Genomic DNA, 19,827 nt, shown 5'->3' on the forward strand with positions numbered 1-19,827 from the left:
CCACCTCATCTTCACGATGGATGTCCAATCCCTTTATACCTCCATTCCCCACACAGAAGATCTAAAAGTACTTTTTATTCGGAAGCCCGTGGGCATTCTCTCATACCTTAATGAAGGGCTCAAGCCTGAAACATCAGTTATACATTTTTACCTTTAAAGGACATTGTTTGACCTGCTGAGCTTCTCCAGCATTTTGTGTTTTTACTTCAACCATGGTGTCTACAGATTTTCATGGCTTACTCCTGCATTTCAGTTGTTGCTCTCTGTGTGGATCCAGTAAAATGGTGTGGAGTGTGCCACACATCTTGTCAACGGTAGGTAACAGCATGTCCAATTTTCATCTGAGTGTTAGGTATCTGGAATGCACAGCCAGAGTTAGTGGTAGAGGCAGGTGCAACAGGAACATTTAAAAGACTATTAGACAGGCAAATGGAGTAAGAACAATGAGAGTTATTGACTGTGAGGTAAGGAAGGGAAGGGTTAGATTCCATGGCCTGAATGTCTGTACTGTGCTGTACTGTTCTATGTTCTATGAAGAGTGAAAGTCAGTATCAATATGAAAAGATTCAATGGCTGTTATAACTACAGTTTCTAACTATCCTAAGTTTTGTTCCCTATCCATTTATGCATTTCTCTGAGTATTTATGTCTGACCAACATCATTGCTTATGTAATTTAGCACAGAAGTCTATTGATACAGAAAATAATTAATAAATTCTATATCTTCTCAACCATCATCGGAACAATTCAATTTTTGACGATGCTTATTGATCTGTTTTGAGATGGCGTGCTGATGAAGATGAACAATGTCATTTGTATCACAACATCTGATAACCTTAGGTCAGACTGACATTGATCAAGAATTATATGTATAATCCTCAGAAACTGGTCTCCAAGAAAGGCAATTCTTATTATTCCAAAATGACTTTTCTATTTCCTGCACTTATTGATGTCAATTAGTGCCAAAAAATTGGCTATTTATCCATCTGTAAAAGGTAGATGAATGGCCAATAGGTGAAATAAAAACATAGACTATTTTCTAAATTGAGAGAGCATTCAGAGGTCCAAAGTGATTTCAGTGACAAATGCAATGTTATCATTCATTTCGAGAAGACTAGAATATTCTGAAGTTTTACATGACGTTGGGCGGACCACATTTTGGAGTATTGTCAGCTTTTGAGTCTTATATCTAAGGAAGAATGTGATGGCTCTGGAAAGAGCCTAGAGGAGGTATATGAGAATGTTCCTGGGATTGAAAGGATTAATGTTTTAGGTGTATTTGATGGACTGGGCCTGTGCTCATTGGAATTTAGAAGAATGGGGGAAGGAGACTTTCATCAAAGCTACAGAATGTTGAAAGGGCTGAAAAGAGTGGATGTGGAGAAGATGTTTCCTCAAGTGAGAGAACCCATAACCAGCTTTAGATTAAAAGCACATCCCTTTAGATCAGAGCCAAGGAGAAATGTCTTCACCCAGAAGTTGGTGAATCTATGGAATTCATTGCCACAGACATCTGTGGAGACCGAGACATATGGTCTATTTAAAGTGGAGGTTGATAGGTTCTTGATTATTTACAGTATCAAAGGTTATGGGGACCAGGCAGATAATGGAGTTGAGAAGAAAAATACATCAGTCATGATATAAATAGGCAGAATAGCCTAAATCTGCTCCTAACATTATGGTTTTATGGATTGGAATGTACTTAAGAAAAGAGAGTGAAGGAATGAGTGGGGGGTGGGAGGTAAAAGAGAGAGAGAGAGATTCTCTGAATATCAAAGATTCATTCTGGATTTGAATTTGTGATAGCTTGCATTAAAAACATTACTCTAAGATGCAAAATGATTTTTTTCCTTTAAAAAGGAATTATATGATTCACTCAAGAGAATTCTGATCAGTTATTAGTGATCCATGTTTCAATATACATGCTGATAGATGTGTTCATTAGGCTAATATATACCTTATTTTTCTCAGTGCCTTCATCCTAACGCTTATTTCAGTTATGACTTTTATTAGTTGAGAAACCAAGTTAATATGTTTGCTTTTCCTATCTTTCTTTCATGGAGTTTAATGATGTATTGAATCAGTGGGAATAGAATACATTTCAAGTGCCTGGATTTAATTAATTCCTGATGGGAATGAAAGCTTTGTCCATCAAACAGCTTAAAGTGGTTAGTTACCATGACATGTTTTCAATTTGTAATCTCTAAGCTAATACATTTTTCTCCACGTTAATGTCAAATAGAATAAATTAATTCCATTTATTGATTTACAATTGTGCAGAAGGTTAAAGCAGAAAATAACTCTTAACACTTCATGCCTTTGGAGAATGGATGCCAAACCAGACAACTCAAAGGCATTTGCAGAATTTTTCTTCGAGCCACAGAACCATAGAACATTTCAGCACATAAAACAGACCCTTCATTCTGCCTATTTCCACTCTCCTGCACCCATTCCATGTACCTGGCCAAATTTTTATTAAATACTGTATCAACATTGAGCCTGCATTCACCAGTTCAACTAACAGCTCATTCCATATTCCCACCAATGTGTGAAGAAATTCCCCCTAAAGTTCTCCTCCTTCACTCATAACCCATGTCCTCTTGGTTTCTATCTCACCTAATCTTAGTGGGGGGGGAAAAAACTACCTGCATGTATTCCATCTGTACCCATCATAATTTTATATACCTCTATCAAAGTTTCCCTCATTCTTCTACGGTCCAGGGAATAAAGCCTTAACCTGTTTAACATTTCCCTTTGACACAGTTCCCCAAGTTCTGGCAACATCCTAGTAAGTATTATATGCACTCTTTCAATTTTATTGATATCGTTCCTGCAGTTAAGTGACCACAACTGCATACAGCACTCAAAATCTAGCCTCACTGATGTCAGAATCAGAATGAAAATTTATTATCAGGAACATCGTCCCACAGCTGAGTACTGCTTTCATTGGATTTACTCACTTGCAGCCTACACATCATCTTCAGATAATGACAATAAAGCAGAGTATACGGCACTCTCTCAGCTCCCTTTAGAAGGTGTCCATCTAATTTTCTATAGCTTGAAATTATGTTAAAGATTGCTGGGGTAGCAGAACTTGAACCACTTGGTTTCTTGACTGATGCCTGTCTCTGGTTGGGCCCTGGAGTCGGTAAGGCTATTCAGTGGTTGCTCAGGGTCAGGGCTTTGGTCAGTGGATGTGCCATTGGTCAAGTTGTCATCGAGAGCCAATGGTCAGGTGCAATGGTTGTTGTCTCACCTACTGAGGTAGGGTCCGCTACCTTGGTGGTCATAGTGCTAATCTCTGCGAGGCAGCATATTTCAGCAGTCCGTGGGTCCTTCAGGTACACAATTTGAGTTATAGGGACAATTAGACCTGAAGTAAATAGAGGATAGACCTCCATTAGTTTATGAGGCCCTGGAGAGATGGGATGTCCATGTAGTTGGGACCTCTTCAGTTGGATGGGAGTTTCTCATAGTCAGGTTCTTTGGTAGGCTGGCTGTTTCTTGTGGTTGGGACCTCTTTAGTAGGCTGGGCACTCCTAGTAGTTGGAGCCTCTTCAGTAGGCCAGGTGCTCTTCATGGCCAGGGCCTCTAATATAGGCCAGGTGCTTCTATTGGTCTAGTTAATTCAGAGTCTTGGCCTCTGGTCAGGTCAGAAAATCTGGACCTTTCTAGAGTTGGAAGGTATTTTTGTGATGGCTGAAGAATTGCCAAATCTAAAAGAAGATTTAGGAGAAATATTAATAATGTCATAAATGTTAAAATGCAATAATAGCAGTGTAGAACCAATCTATCAGTTGTCAGTCACTTGCAAAATGTCACCACACCGTCATTTTTTAAAAAACTTAATTACTGGGTGTGATTAACATAGCTAAGGCTCACAAAGCAGGGTAACTCAATACATTTTGTTCTGTACTCACAGATACGGAATCGGACATTTTGGTGAAAAAATCAAGACTTTTGTAGGTCTTCAGACATTTTGGCATCCGCAATTTGGTGCCAGATATTTTGGTGCTTGCATTTGGTGACGGACATGGCATTTAATTTATTATATTTGTAATTAAATATAATGAATATAAAATTATTAATTTATTATAATTTTAATTATGGTTAGTGTTAGGGTTAACACCATCTCCTGTCTCCCCACATTGACATCTCCACACTTCCCTCTCCCCGCAGTGGCATCTCCACTCTCCACTGTCAAATCTACCTAACTGTTAGGACCAAAATGTCCAGTGCCAAAAAGTCTGGCAGCAAAATGAGAGTGCCAAGATGTCATAGATCCTCACAGAGAGTAGTTGTCTCTTCTTTCTGCCCCACCATTCTTTTTTTATTTTTAAATGCTACTCAGATGTACAATTCCTTTTACCTCTGTTTGATTTCAAACATCAGCCACTTGAGAGATCACAGTTTCTGTTCCTATCTTTCAACAAAGAAATGTCATTCTCTCTGACGTTTGACCATAATATTTCCAGTGTCCCTTAGCCCTTTTTTATAGATGTACCATTGAAAGTATCCTCTCCAGATGGATCACAGTTAGGTGCAGGATCAGTTCTGTCTCTGACCACGAGAAACTTCAGAGAATTATAAAATCAACCTCCCCTCCATCAACTCTGTCTTCACTTCCTGCTGCCTCAGGAAAGCAGGGAACATATTATAGGCCTCATCCCATCTCGGTCACATTCACTTTTCTTACCAATTCACCCCCCTTTCAGGCAGAAGATATTTGAGTTTGAAGGCACATAATTTCAGCTTCAATATAGTTTCTTTTCTCCTGTCGCATATGGCTACATATTATGTAGACATTGACTTGCTTGGATAGCACATAAAAGAGCATTTTTCACTGTACCTTGGTATACATGACAATAAACAATTCAATTCAAACACAGTTCTCAGGGTTTATAATCATTTTGAAACACTGATGAATGGGTATTACTCTTGTGGTGACTTTGGTGTTAAAAACAGTTGGGGACAAATCCAAGCTTTGTTCTTGGGTGTGTTGATTTATATATCTTGGCTCAAGATGTTCGTAGGAATCTAAACAAACACATGCCATTGTGCTCTCTAGTGACTCTGTTTCTTGGGTTGAGAATATATTCCCCTTGCTTGTGTTAGGATGTAATTTCTATATTCATGTTACTGGATGAATAAATCCTGTATTTCTTTTAGCTCACAGTTGTCTTCAATTTTTATTTGACAAAGATTTATATCCTAGTATATCATGAAGAACCAATAGGTTACAAGACACCCTTTACAGTATGGCTGTCTTGCTCCTTGAATGTTGGTTTGGATGGAATTAAACAGATTCAACCCACCCTGGCCATACACTCTTCACCTTCCTTCCATAAGGAAGAAGATTTACAAGGGAGGGATCACATTTCATCAGATTCAAGGACAGTTTCTTTCCTGCCTTTATCACACTCTTGAATGACCCTCACAGCAATTAAGTACTGTTGTCTCTCTCTGTTCTAACTGATCATTCTCTGTAACTCTGCAATCTGTCCTGTTTTTATGACTAGCTGAATTTCTTTGGCTTGGCTTCGCGGACGAAGATTTATGGAGGGGGTAAATGTCCACGTCAGCTGCAGGCTTGTTTGTGGCTGACAAGTCCGATGCGGGACAGGCAGACACGGTTGCAGCGGTTGCAGGGGAAAATTGGTTGGTTGGGGTTGGGTGTTGGGTTTTTCCTCCTTTGCCTTTTGTCAGTGAGGTGGGCTCTGCGGTCTTCTTCAAAGGAGGTTGCTGCCCGCCAAACTGTGAGATGCCAAGATGCACGGTTTGAGGCGAGATCAGCCCACTGGCGGTGGTCAATGTGGCAGGCACCAAGAGATTTCTTTAGGCAGTCCTTGTACCTTTTCTTTGGTGCACCTCTGTCACGGTGGCCAGTGGAGAGCTCGCCATATAACACGATCTTGGGAAGGCGATGGTCCTCCATTCTGGAGACGTGACCCACCCAGCGCAGCTGGATCTTCAGCAGTGTGGACTCGATGCTGTCGACCTCTGCCATCTCGAGTACTTCGAAGTTAGGGATGAAAGCGCTCCAATGAATGTTGAGGATGGAGCGGAGACAACGCTGGTGGAAGCGTTCTAGGAGCCGTAGGTGATGCCGGTAGAGGACCCATGATTCGGAGCCGAACAGGAGTGTGGGTATGACAATGGCTCTGTATACGCTTATCTTTGTGAGGTTTTTCAGTTGGTTGTTTTTCCATACTCTTTTGTGTAGTCTTCCAAAGGCGCTATTTGCCTTGGCGAGTCTGTTGTCTATCTCGTTGTCGATCCTTGCATCTGATGAAATGGTGCAGCCGAGATAGGTAAACTGGCTGACCGTTTTGAGTTTTGTGTGCCCGATGGAGATGTGGGGGGGCTGGTTTCTCCCAGAATCACAGTGCGGCTTTCGCGCAAACAGAGGAACTACTGACATGGTCTTTGCCCTCAGACAGCTCCAAAAAAAGTGCAGAGAACAAAACAAAGGACTCTACATCACCTTTGTTGACCTCACCAAAGCCTTCGACACCGTGAGCAGGAAAGGGCTTTGGCAAATACTAGAGCGCATCTGATGCCCCCCAAAGTTCCTCAACATGGTTATCCAACTGCACGAAAACCAACAAGGTCGGGTCAGATACCCAATGAGCTCTCTGAACCCTTTTCCATTAACAATGGCGTGAAGCAAAGCTATGTTCTCGCACCAACCCTCTTTTCAATCTTCTTCAGCATGATGCTGAACCAAACCATGAAAGACCTCAACAATGAAGATGCTGTTTACATCCGGTACTGCCTCTTCAATCTGAGGCGCCTGCAAGCTCACACCAAGACACAAGAGAAACTTGTCCGTGAACTACTCTTTGCAGACGATGCCGCTTTAGTTGCCCATTCAGAGCCAGCTCTTCAGCGCTTGGCGTCCTGTTTTGCGGAAACTGCCAAAATGTTTGGCCTGGAAGTCAGCCTGAAGAAAACTGAGGTCCTCCATCAGCCAGCTTCCCACCATGACTACCAGCCCCCCCCCCCAACTAGCTGAATTTAATGCAAAACTAACTGTACATATAGCAATAAACTTGAACTTGTGAGTCTGTGAGGAAATACATAAGGAAAATAATGTATTTCACATTAGGAGTTAGTTCCATTCTTTTAAAATTATTTAAATGTTTTATTGGTTTGCAACAGGTTAGAGGCCCTTTGAAACCTTTGCGACTCAATTAACCTTCCAGCCCATACATTTTTGGAGAGTTGAAGGAAATCGGAGCATCCGGGGAAAACAGAAACAGGTTATGGGGAGAATGTACAGACCCCTTAGAGACAGCAGCAGATTTGAATCTGATTCGCTGGTGCTTTAATAGCGTGGTCCTAACCATGTCACCATTAAAACCATTTAAAACTATTTTATGGCCAGGAGTTAACAATTCCCCTCCCCTCAGCCAATGTAGGATGGATCTTATCACAATTAAGCAAATCTTCTCACTTGGAACTGTACTAACCTATTAATAACTTCCACTTCCCCTATCTGAAGTTCTATTTCAATTATCCACTTCTACCTTCTTTCATGGCATTGCCAGCACACTTTTTATCAGTAAAGGTAGATGCAAAGAATTTACAACTCATCCATGACCTCAACCTTCACAGAAATGTCATTCTGTTTTCTGATCAGTCATTTCTCCTTCAGCTGCCTTTTCAAGTTTTTTTCATTCCTGCTGTGACTGTGACTAACCCAATGGAGACTGAATCTAGTAAATGCAAAACATCTTTATTCATCTTCAGAAGCAAGAATTCTCCTGGAGACACTCCTCTGAACTCAAAGTACATTGTTTTATACTCCGAAGAACAAACATAACAGCAGGTAAATCAATACAATTTTAGTAGGTACAATGAAAATATTGCAATATTTTACTCAAATAAATAGTTGCATTAAATTGCATAGTATTTTCAATGAGAACACACTGAACTAACAACGCGCCTCTGATTGTTCAAACAAGGTTGCTGGGACATAAACCATAAGGCATAGGAGCATAAATAGGCTATTCAGTCCAATGAGTCTGCCCACCATTCAATCGTGAGCTGATCCATTTTTCCACTTAGCCCCACTGTAACCTTTGATGCCCTGGCTAATCAAAAGCCAATCAATCTCTATTTTAAATACACCAATTGACCTGGCCTCCACAACTGCCTGTGGCACCAAATTCCACAGATTCACTACTCACTGGCTAAAGACATGCATGTCTGAACATTTCTCAGGACAGAGAACCCCAAAACTTGATATTAGTGTTGTGAAGGCTGACTCTCTGGGTACACAAATATATCAATTATTGATAGACCCAATATGCCTATGACCATATTTGATGTGCCCAGTACTAAAATAAGTCTGGTCTGTGATCTCAGTCACAATACTGCAAAATAACTTAGTTCTAGCTATGTGATGTCTGCTTTATTGCAGACCAATTCACACATCTCCACTTTCTTACATTTGGCAGATGCATACAACAATATCTCATGTTCATTCAGTTTGCAAACTCTATCTCTTGAGCAGCCTCCTTCTGTGGGCCAGTAGCCAGTGCTTTATATTTACAAAGATGTTCTTTTAATTTCAAAACCAATTGCTGCTTGTAGTTCATTACTTGAAAATGTTTTCTTGAAGTCTAGCTCTCATTTATGTAAGCACCTACTATCCATACTTCGATATAATCCCTAACAATCCCCAATAAATGGTGCACTCTCTTTGCCCATCTTATTTTCACTTAAGACCTCCACTTTATCAACCTTACAAGCATCCTTTATCAGATTTCTTATAATCCCTGTATTTTTAGACAACAATGGAAGTCTTGCTCTGAAAGCCATTCCTTTCCCAGTGCAAAATGTTTCTAGTTAATGCCTAAAATGTTATCTTCTTTGAATGATGTCCATTGTTCATGCATCATTTTATTCAACAAAACTTAATTTCAACCCACCTTGGCAAGATGATTCCTCCGTTTCCTCAAATTAGAACTACATCATTTGGAGACTTTCACTTTTGATTTTTTTCCTTTCCCTTTTTCATTATTATTCTAAATCTAATGATATTTTCTGCATTCTCATCTACCAAAAGACTTCATTTACAAAAACTCAATCCTTCAATGCCTCATCCTACTTATCAATAAAGCCTCAGGTACACAATTAGTTCTTCCTTGTTTTATTCTAAAGTGATATATATCAAATACACATTAGAATAATTGGTTACCCATTTTCACTACTCTAGAATTCTAGCAATTCTTTGCAATGTGGTTGCAAATGATCATCCATCTCCTTTCCAGTGCTCTGTGATCAATAGCATAAGTTTGTTTATTGTCCTTTAATTCCAAGTATATTGTGCCTTTGTCCTCTCAAGAATGTCCTTCATTTTTGATGCTATCCACAATCTTTGATTATTATATTTACTTACAGAAATGTATTGTTCATAGATCAACGAGATTAGTAATTAGAAGATCTGAGCAATGTTTCAGAGATTTGAGAATGCCTGATTCTTGATATTCCAGATGAATGGCTCCAGCCCATAATGTCAACTGCCCATTGCTTTCCCTGGATGCTGCCTGACCCCACTGAGTTCCTCAGCACTTCGGTTTTCCATCATCTGCAGTCTTCTTGTTTACCACCTTGCAATTCTTTTAAACATTCCAGCTCATATCTGGCAGAAACTCACAGAATAAAAAAGGAGCTTAAAGCCATAACTGTAGATCTGTCCATTGGAATAATTGTCAAACATAAAGGAGAAAGAGGAAAAAAGTTTTGCATTCAATTTTCTCCAAGGAAGCATTAAAAGGCATCTATGACTTTTGTAAATAAACTTTCCTCCAAGGGAAATATGAATTTAAAATTGTGATAAAATGAAAATCCGTATTCAGTTACTGAGCACTTGGTGATAAAAATGGAGCTGCTGCAGTTTTTTGAACCATGTTAAACGCAATTTAAAATTATAGAGTAATCTTGGCCAACAAGGCTAATTACTTTTGCATCTTCCAGAAAAATGCTGTTTCATCTAGTTTTATATATACAGTCATATAATAATGAACTTGAACTTAATTAAGGAAAGCATGTCTGTCACCTATTTAGAATTGTTGTGGAATTGTCATTATCCATTTAGCTTAATCTCAGAACTATTTTTGAAGCTTTACAACCATTCTGCAATTCATTGATTAGAAACAACAGTTGCACTTGCAATAGTGAAGTATAATGATTACCAAAATAAGCTGAAGCTAAACATTTTAAAAAGTACTCTGGATTGGAGCAGACAATTCCAAATGGGCTACATGAATATAAATCCACAAAAAATGGGAACTTCAGCAGTACAGGGCACAACTCAAGTGATCACCATGGCCAGCTTTATGGATGTGCCTGCAACCGGTCTAATTAGTTGGGAAAATATAAGATTAATACAAGAAAAAAAACAGTCATTATACATTTCATCATAAAATATTTAATCCTGTTTTGACAAAACAAGCAATTATGTGTTCAAACAAGAATAAGGATGGCAGCCTAGAAATTAAGTCAATGTGAACTTTGTGCAAAATGCAATCTAATTTCAATGAAAAAATCAATTGCAAATGAAAATTTTAGGTGCACCACCTATTTCCCATTTCCTGATTTTCTTTACAAGCACTCTCTGCATTTGATTTATTAATGCCTATAAAATCATAAACAGGCAACGTATCATTGCACACCATTCTCCTGATTTTGGGCCATATAACCGTTTACAGCACGGAAACAGGCCAGGTCGGCCCTTCAAGTCCGTACCGGTTCACTTCTATGTACAGTTCATGAATAGCAACCATGCAGAAACAGACCTTCACAGCACTCTTTATATCTCCTTTGTTATTATTTAAAATGGGCCCACCCGATCACATCCCAGGCTAATTTCCTTGCTAGGAACCCCCATATCAAGGAAATCTTCTGAAATTAAATGCACTTATGAATCTATTTCTTGGGAATTTTATTCATAAACATTCCAATACATGACTGTTGTCCAACCATCCACTCCTCACTGATGCATCTTATGACACATCCACCATCCAATGATTTGCAACTGAAGCCCCTGCCAAACAGTTGTTACAAGCCCAGAGGACCCCAAAACCCAGCAGCAATAGATATTCACCAAGACAAATGGTTACTTAAACAAAAATTGCTTCTAATTATCTTTAAACATGAAAACAGAATCAACTTATCACTATTAACTTAACTAACCTAACTTAACCGGCTTCTAATTCTAAGCGCACGTGTATGTAATGTGTGTGTAAATTCAGAAAAGTTATTTGATTTACAGTCCAATCTATTTCTCATTCCTCCAAGTTCACTGGTTGCATGTAATTCTTATACTGTGCACAGAATTTAACATTTATAAAGTTCAACAGGCTTTGGTGCTTGAAAGGTAAATGGTTACCACTCAGGAAGGTTCTTATCAGTTTTCAGAGAGAGAGATTTGTTGTTCCTGACACCCACAAATGATTTACTTCCATCAGCCACTTCAGAGTTTTGCTGAAGAAACTTGCCCCCTCAGGGTTCTCCAGAAGATATCCTCTTTCTTTCAGGTCACTTTCAGGTGCCTTTTTGTTTCTCTTATTCCAAGTGAAACATTAGACAGCCAGTGCTTTCTTCTTGCATGAACCACAAGGGCTTTGACCAGACTGAGCTAAGCACTAACAACCAGTCTTCCAAATGGGGTTTTCCACATCTTGCCAGCTTGTCCTGTTCCAGTTCCAGTTGCTGCTGCTGACTGTAAAACTGTAGATCTGAACTCTCTCTCTCAGAGAGAAAATCCTGTTTGACTCTCTCTGCTTGCAAAACCACATGACCCTCCTAGAACAGAAGTATTTTAGGACTGAGATGAGGAAAAATTTCTTGTCTCAGAGGGTGGTGGGTCTGTGGAATTCTTTGCCACAAGAAGTAGTTGAGGCCGGTTCCTTGTCATTATTTCAGAATAGATTAGATTTTAATTTGAATGTTTTTGTATGCCTTACATCCATAATCTAACATTAAATTATTGCAAAATGACCCCATGCTCCTGCTTGCTTCCTAACTACAATACTTGCCACTCAATTATTGCATTTTTAGTTACAAGAGTTACTACTCTTTGCAGACGATGCCGCTTTAGTTGCCCATTCAGAGCCAGCTCTTCAGCGCTTGACGTCCTGTTTTGCGGAAACTGCCAAAATGTTTGGCCTGGAAGTCAGCCTGAAGAAAACTGAAGTCCTCCATCAACCAGCTCCCCACCATGACTACCAGCCCCCCCACATCTCCATCGGGCACACAAAATTCAAAATGGTCAACCAGTTTACCTATCTCGGCTGCACCATTTCATCGGATGCAAGGATCGATAATGAGATAGATAACAGACTCGCCAAGGCAAATAATGTCTTTGGAAGACTACACAAAAGAGTCTGGAAAAACAACCAACTGAAAAACCTCACAAAGATTAGCGTATACAGAGCCGTTGTCATACCCACACTCCTGTTCGGCTCCAAATCATGGGTCCTCTACCGGCATCACCTATGGCTCCTAGAATGCTTCCACCAGTGTTGACTCCGCTCCATCCTCAACATTCATTGGAGCGACTTCATCTCCAACATCGAAGTACTCGAGATGGCAGAGGCCGACAGCATCAAATCCACACTGCTGAAGATCCAACTGCGCTGGGTAGGTCACGTCTCCAGAATGGAGGACCATCGCCTTCCCAAGATCGTGTTATGTGGCGAGCTCTCCACTGGCCACCGAGACAGAGGTGCACCAAAGAAGAGGTACAAAGACTGCCTAAAGAAATCTCTTGGTGCCTGCCACATTGACCACTGCCAGTGGGCTGATATCGCCTCAAACCGTGCATCTTGGCGCCTCACAGTTCGGCAGGCAGCAACCTCCTTTGAAGAAGACCACAGAGCTCACCTCACTGACAAAAGGTAAAGGAGGAAAAACCCAACACCCAACCCCAACCAACCAATTTTCCCTGGCAACCGCTGCAACCGTGTCTGCCTGTCCCGCATCGGTCTTGTCAGCCACAAACGAGCCTGCAGCTGACGTGGACATTACCCCTCCATAAATCTTTGTCTGCGAAGCCAAGCCAAAGTTACCACATCATTTCTAGACTTGTTTGCTTCACAAATTCCCTTTGCTGTTTGCATGAAATATTCCATATACTTTTGAAAAGTAACCCCAGACTCCTAGAATCAAGAGTCATGAAGTATTGATATTTGTAATATCAATGAGTGTTACTAAAGGAGGTTCTGTTATAGGTGGTAAAGAGAGTTGTGTTGAATCACTTTAAGGTATGTATTAGCACATTTACTAATGTCTATTGAAAGATTTCTGCAGCAAATTTTCAGAATAATTGATTAGTAGTGACAGAGAAATGTTTTCTGCAATAATATAATAAAATATATGACATTTAGTCCTTTAAAGCAGTAAATTGAAAGTGGCCTTATTATATGGAGAATACTTCAACAAATAGAAATCCTCAGAAAAGAAATATTTTATCTTTCAGATTCAAATCGTTTGATATTTCAAATTATGTTGTTTTTATGCAGATATTGATCCACTATGCGATAAGTGTAAAATCTTTGAAGCTTATTCACGATCAGCACCAAGAGGGCGCATCTGCGGGTATTGATTCCCCCCCCCAAGTGAGATGCTGTACTACCCCCGCCTGCATCACTAGCATGCGTCAAGCATCAACAACGTCTAGCTTGACTCTCCACACAATAAAGCAGTGGCTTTGTCTGATACGTTAGTTCAGTACAATGTCCCACTCTGGCATTCAATCTGGCACCGACCCTAGCTTCATTGATTCATCTGTTCTGGGAGTGCCCTAATTTAGAAAAAGTTTGGAAAGATATTTTTAAAACTTTATCAATGATTCTAAAAATCAATTTAGAACCATGTCCTTTCATCGCTTTGTTTGCTTTTTCTCAACAAGAGAATATATTCTTGACTTCAACCAAGAGAGAATTTTAGCTTTTACCTCGTTGATAGCTAGACGAGCAATTTTAATGAAATGGAAAGATGACTCTTCACCTGCTTATACACAGTGGTTACATGATATAATGTCCTATTTAAGCTTAGAGAAAATTAAGATACAAGATTAAAGATAGAAAGTTTCAATGTGACAAGATGTGGGGCCCATTCATAGAACACTAACATGACTGGAAGATTTAAGAAGTCTGGATGATCCAGAGACTCTGGTATCTGACGGTCGCTATTCAATCCATATCTTTACAGTTCTACAAGTTAACCTTGGTTAGAGGGAGGGGTTTGATTAGTCAGAGGATTTTTGTTTTCTTTTTTCTTTTTTTTAGATTAATTAGTTAAACATGGATTTAAATATGGGTTATCATGGATCATATCATTAATTAAGATAGAATTTATCCTTTGTTTATTTAATGGGATTGTTTAATTTTGTCTTTTCTATTTTCTATTCAGAATAATACTGGGATATATTATGAGAAAGGGATAAACTGTTGAATGCCATATTTATAGAATTTGATGTCTTAAAGAAACAAGCCAGATGAACAATTATGGAAAGGTTTTTGATTTAAATTATATGTGATATGTATATGATATGACCTGTTGTTTGTTATTATTACATGACCTTGCATGGAGGATTTATATATTAAAAAGAAAAGAATGTAGCTGATACTTGAAATATGGGCCATAATACATTAATATTTCAAAATCGTGTTCATCAATGTCAATGGGGATCTCAACAATTACTACCCTTTAAAATTAATGGCTGTAAAATTGTTCAGAGTTCACTAATTTTCATGCCCAAATTCACAATCTGCACTTTCCATAAATGATGTGTCACATGAGGATTAAATTTCTGTAAAATCCATGGAGTACAGATGCATTTTGGGGAAAACAAGATAGACCAGTAATTAAGAAAGGAGTGGAAATTTACAGAATCATAAAATGATTCATACCTTTGTTAATACTTCATTCAAATTGCTCTATATGTTAAAGCTGAGCCAGTCAGTTAATATGCTTCAAAAGAACTCACAGAGAATAATTTATTTTGCATGTGTCCATTGGAGTTATAACTTCAGAAAGAACGGTGAACCAAAATGTTTAAATATTTACCAGATTTCTATCCCAATATGCTTTTAGAATTCATTTTCAGGGCTGACCTTTTCAAATGGGCTGTATCTTAGAAAAGAAATCATGGAAATTTTCAAGTTCAAGTTAAAATTCAAATTTATTGTCAAGAGTACATACATGACATCATATACCACCCTGAGATTCTTCTGTTGGTCAGGCAGAATTTCTACTGTATTGAAGAAAAAGATACATTCACAAAAGAGAGAAATGTAAACAAAGAAAGGAATGTAACAAATTGACTGTGCAAATACAGAAAAAAATATTCAGTAATAAGTAATGTGCAAAATAAGAGTCCTTATAGGTCTGATTGGGTGTGTTGTTTGGGAGTCTATGTGGAAGGGGTAGGAGAGTTAAGATTTGCTTCTTGCATTCCTATTACCAAAGTCACCAAAGTTAAAAGTCAACACAGAGATAACAAAATGGGGAGGGGGAACAACATCGTCAACTAGGAATGTTGATAAACTTGGATCTTTTTCATCAGAGCTTCTTTGTTGTGCTAATTGAGGGTATCAAACATTCCTAAATTGAACAATTCACAGGCTTGCAGTAGACAAGCAGAATTGAGATGGTAAAATTAAAAGGGAAGATTGTGTCAATCAAATTGTCAGAGTTGTAAATTATGGCTTATGAAGTAGGGAGGGCCTAAAGAAGACTTCTGAGAACTAATTTGTACCAAGATGGAAATAGAGTCATTGTCAGGGCAAATAGCTTGTAGCATAACAATGAAGTTAATGAAATGCAAATGGAATTAACCATCCATAGAAAGGGAGTCTATGTATGTTACAATTGAAGGTTAGAGGTACAGGATAGAGAACTGTCAGTTTGTACTAAATAATGATGACACATGTTCCATCTATAGAACACACAAGCAGTGGTCAAAATATGAATGAGGAAACTTCCAAAAGGGATTTCTACCCAGTTAATAAGACATGCTAACATCAGCGAGTATTGAATCCTTTACTATAAAAGAAGTGCCTAGAAAATGGACAGTATCTCAAGTTAAATTAAAATTTTTAATTTTAAAATTTTAATTAAATTTAGACATACAGCACATTAACCGGTCATTTTGGCCCATGAGTCCATGCTGCCCAATTTACACCCAATTAACCTGCACCCCTGGTAGGTTTTAGATGGTGGGAGGAAACCAGAGCCCTTGGGGAAAACCCATGCAGACACGGGGAGAACGTACAAACTCCTTACAGACAGTGTGGATTTGAATCTGGATTCTGGCACTTTAAAACAATCGCTACACCAACCATGCCACTCACATTCATGTTAAAGTTCAAGTTTATTATCAACTGATTTTATAAATAAAACCCAATCAACCAGCATTCTCCAGTCCTTGGTGCAAAAACTTGCAAAAGCACATTTAGGCGTAACACACTGACGGACAAACGATAAAGATGAGGTACTTACTGCATATGCATATTGTATACAAAAATAAATAAAAATTATAAAATAAATAATAGAGCCCCAGAGGTTTCATCAGTCATTCGGCAGTCTCACTGCTGCCCATGGGAAGAAGCTGTTTCTCAGCCTGGCTTTGATACACCTGTATCTCTTTCCTGACAGAAGTAGCTAAAAGATGCAGTGTGCTTGGTGGTAGGGGTGTCCTCAACGATTTTGCGAGCCTAGTAGATCACATCAGTTGGAGGGGGAATGAGACCCACAGTGATTCTCTCTGGTGTTGATTGACCTCCAATTCAATGCTCTGCAATAACTATACCACACTGTAATGCAGCCGTCCAGTTGCTATTTTCATATCATTGCACGATATTTTCCACCTCTTCTCTGTAATATGACTCATCATTGTTGCTAATAAGGCCAACTACTGTTGTGATATCTGCAAACCTGATAACCTTGTTGGACCTGGGTCATGGGTCAGTAGCATGAACATGTGTGAGCTGAGCATACAGCCCTAAGGTGTGCCAGTGCTCAGTGTGACAGAGCTCAATGTTCAGCTGCCAACCCGGATAGTCCGTGGTCTTGCACTTAGGAAGTCCAGAATTCAGTTACAGAGAGGGGTGTTGAGTCCCAATGAGGACAGCTGCTATACCAGCTTCTCAGGAATGATCATATTAAACGCCGAGCTGAAGTCGATAAGCAGCAGCTTAGTGTATGAGGCATCATTCTCCAGGTGGGTCAGGATGGAGTGGAGGGACACAACTGTAGCATCATCAGTGGAATTGCTTCGATTGTAGGAGAAATGAAATGGATCTGCTATCTCTCGGAGGTGCACTTTGATAAAGACTCTTGAAACATTTCATAATGGTGGCAGTCAGTGCCACTGGGCAGTGGTCATTGAGGCCTGTTACTGTTGCTCTCTTTGACATTGGGATGATGGTGGCTGATTTGAAACCCGCTGGGATGATGGACTGTTGCAATGATGTGTTGAAGATGTCTGTAAGGACCACTGTCAACTGGTCTGTGCAGTCCTTCAGTACCCGACTAGGTAGTTTTCTGGTCCTGCTGCCTTGTGTGGGTTCACATTGGATAGGGTTCTCCTCACCTCAGCTATGGCTATGAAAAGAGACACAGAGGGAGACACAGAGGTTTTTCTTATTGTACAGTGCATAGATGTTCATTCTGTCCAGAAGGAAGGTATTGTTGTCTTTGACTCGCACGGCTGACTTGATATAGTCTTGAACCCTTGGCACGTGTGCCTCGTGTCACTGGTGTTGCACAGCTGTCTGTGGATCTTCTGTGCATACCTATGCTTTGCCTCTCAGATTGCACAGGAGAGTTCTCCCCTGGCTGTTTCTATGTCATTTTATCTCTTGTTTGAAGGCAGCATCACAATCTCTAAGAAGTGCCCGGACCTCTGCATTCAACTATCATCTCTGGTTAGCCCTGGTTGTGAAGCATTTGATTTCAGTGATATCCACGATGCACTTCCTGATGTAGACAGTCACTGAGCTTGTGTATTCCTCAATGTTTACATGACTGTTGTAGGTGGCCACCTCCCCGAAATACCTCCATTCCATAGTCACAAAGTAGTCCTGTAGCACTGCTATGCCCCCCTCTCCCTTGGCCACGTCCTGATCTCCATGCAAACTGGCTTAGTTCATTTTGCCAGTAGTCTGTATGCTGGGGTTATGAAGACAGATATGTGGTTCAAGTATCCAAGGTGGGGGAAAGGAGCAGCCTTGTACGCACCAGGGACAATGATGTACACCTGATCTGGAGTGTTCTCTCCTCTGGTGGCGAAGTTGACATGCTGTTGAAACCGTGGTAGAACAGCTTTTTCGTTGGTATGTTTGATTGCTACAATAATGGCATCATTAGGGTGGGGCATCTGGGCTTTGGAGATGGCACCATAAGCTCTTTCATTGCTTCACCTTCATCCACTGATGGTGGAATGTAAACTGCAGTAATCAGCGTGGCTCTGAATTCTCTGGGCAGGTAGAAGGGTCTGCATTTCACCATCAGTTACTCGGTCTCTGTTCAGCAGAAGGTTTTTACAACAGAGAGATTTGTGCATTGGTTCTAATTGAAGTGGTGAATGTGGGCTCAATTTTAACAGTTAAGAAAAATTTGGACAGGTAAATGGATGGGAGAGGTATGGAGGACTATGGATTGGGTGCAGGTCGGTGGGACTAGGCAAAAAAATGGTTTGGCAGGGATGAAGTGCCTAAGGAGCCTGTTTCTGTGCTGTAATGTTCCATGGTTCTATACAAACCTCCTCCTCGATTCTTGCTAGAAGCAGCAGTATCTCTGTCTGCCCTGAGGGAAATAAGGCCATTTGGCTGGATGGCTTAGTCTAGACTGGTGTCCGGGAACCACATTTCTGTAATCACTGGAGCACAACAGCCCTGCAGTTCTTTCTAGCTCATGTGCAGTCTCAGGTAATCCATTTTCCTCTCCAGTGATCTTACATTTGTGAGTATGGTCATTTTGTTGGTGTTCAAAAGATTGTTTTGCGGAAAACCAGCAGCAATTTTGGGTTCTCTAAAAATGATTGGGATACCAATGAAAAAAATGGAACTTCTATTGAACAGGAAGTGCTGATAATTGAGATACATACCAGGAACAAGGTCTGATATGCCTTGGATGGGGAGACTAGAAGTATGTCCCACCTTTCCTAAACAGGACAAAAGCATCGGCCAGGAGGTGACTTGAAATGTGTTTTCCAGACATGAGGCTCCCAAAGAATGGAGTAATGCTAAAAGAAATTTCATGTTCTGACCAGAGCACAGTATATGCCATACTCAGAGAGAGAGATTTCACAATTTTTTTTTCAGCTGAATAGGGTGAAACATGAAAGTCTGCAGATGTTGTGGTTGTAGACAAAATATAATGCCAGAGAAACTCAGCAGGTCACACAGCATAATTTATATTCTTGGTTTTGTCCTTCCAGGCTCTTGCTCTTCCTCCCACTCCTGCACAGAGCAAGAGCTACAGAAAGAGACAGAAATGTAGAGTACCAAAAGCAATGAGAGGACTAAAAGAAAAAAAATCTATACACAAGTAACGTTTGAATTTGTTTTATTTTAAGATCACATATACTTTCAGGGGCAGCCAAGGAGTCATGTCTTCTGGCTAATGGTGTTACTGAGGGTGGGAAAGGGGTATATGGAATGAGCCGTCAGTGGTAGAGGTGAATATAACTGTAGACCGGTACGTAGATGGGAAAAGTTTAGCGGGATAAGGGCCAAATGTAGGTGAATGGGACTTGTGCTAACAAATTGGTTGGACAAGTTGGGTGAAGGGCCGGCTTCCATGTAATTAA

The sequence above is a fragment of the Narcine bancroftii genome, chromosome 6 (genome assembly GCF_036971445.1).
Source record: "Narcine bancroftii isolate sNarBan1 chromosome 6, sNarBan1.hap1, whole genome shotgun sequence".
Classification (NCBI taxonomy): domain Eukaryota; kingdom Metazoa; phylum Chordata; class Chondrichthyes; order Torpediniformes; family Narcinidae; genus Narcine; species Narcine bancroftii.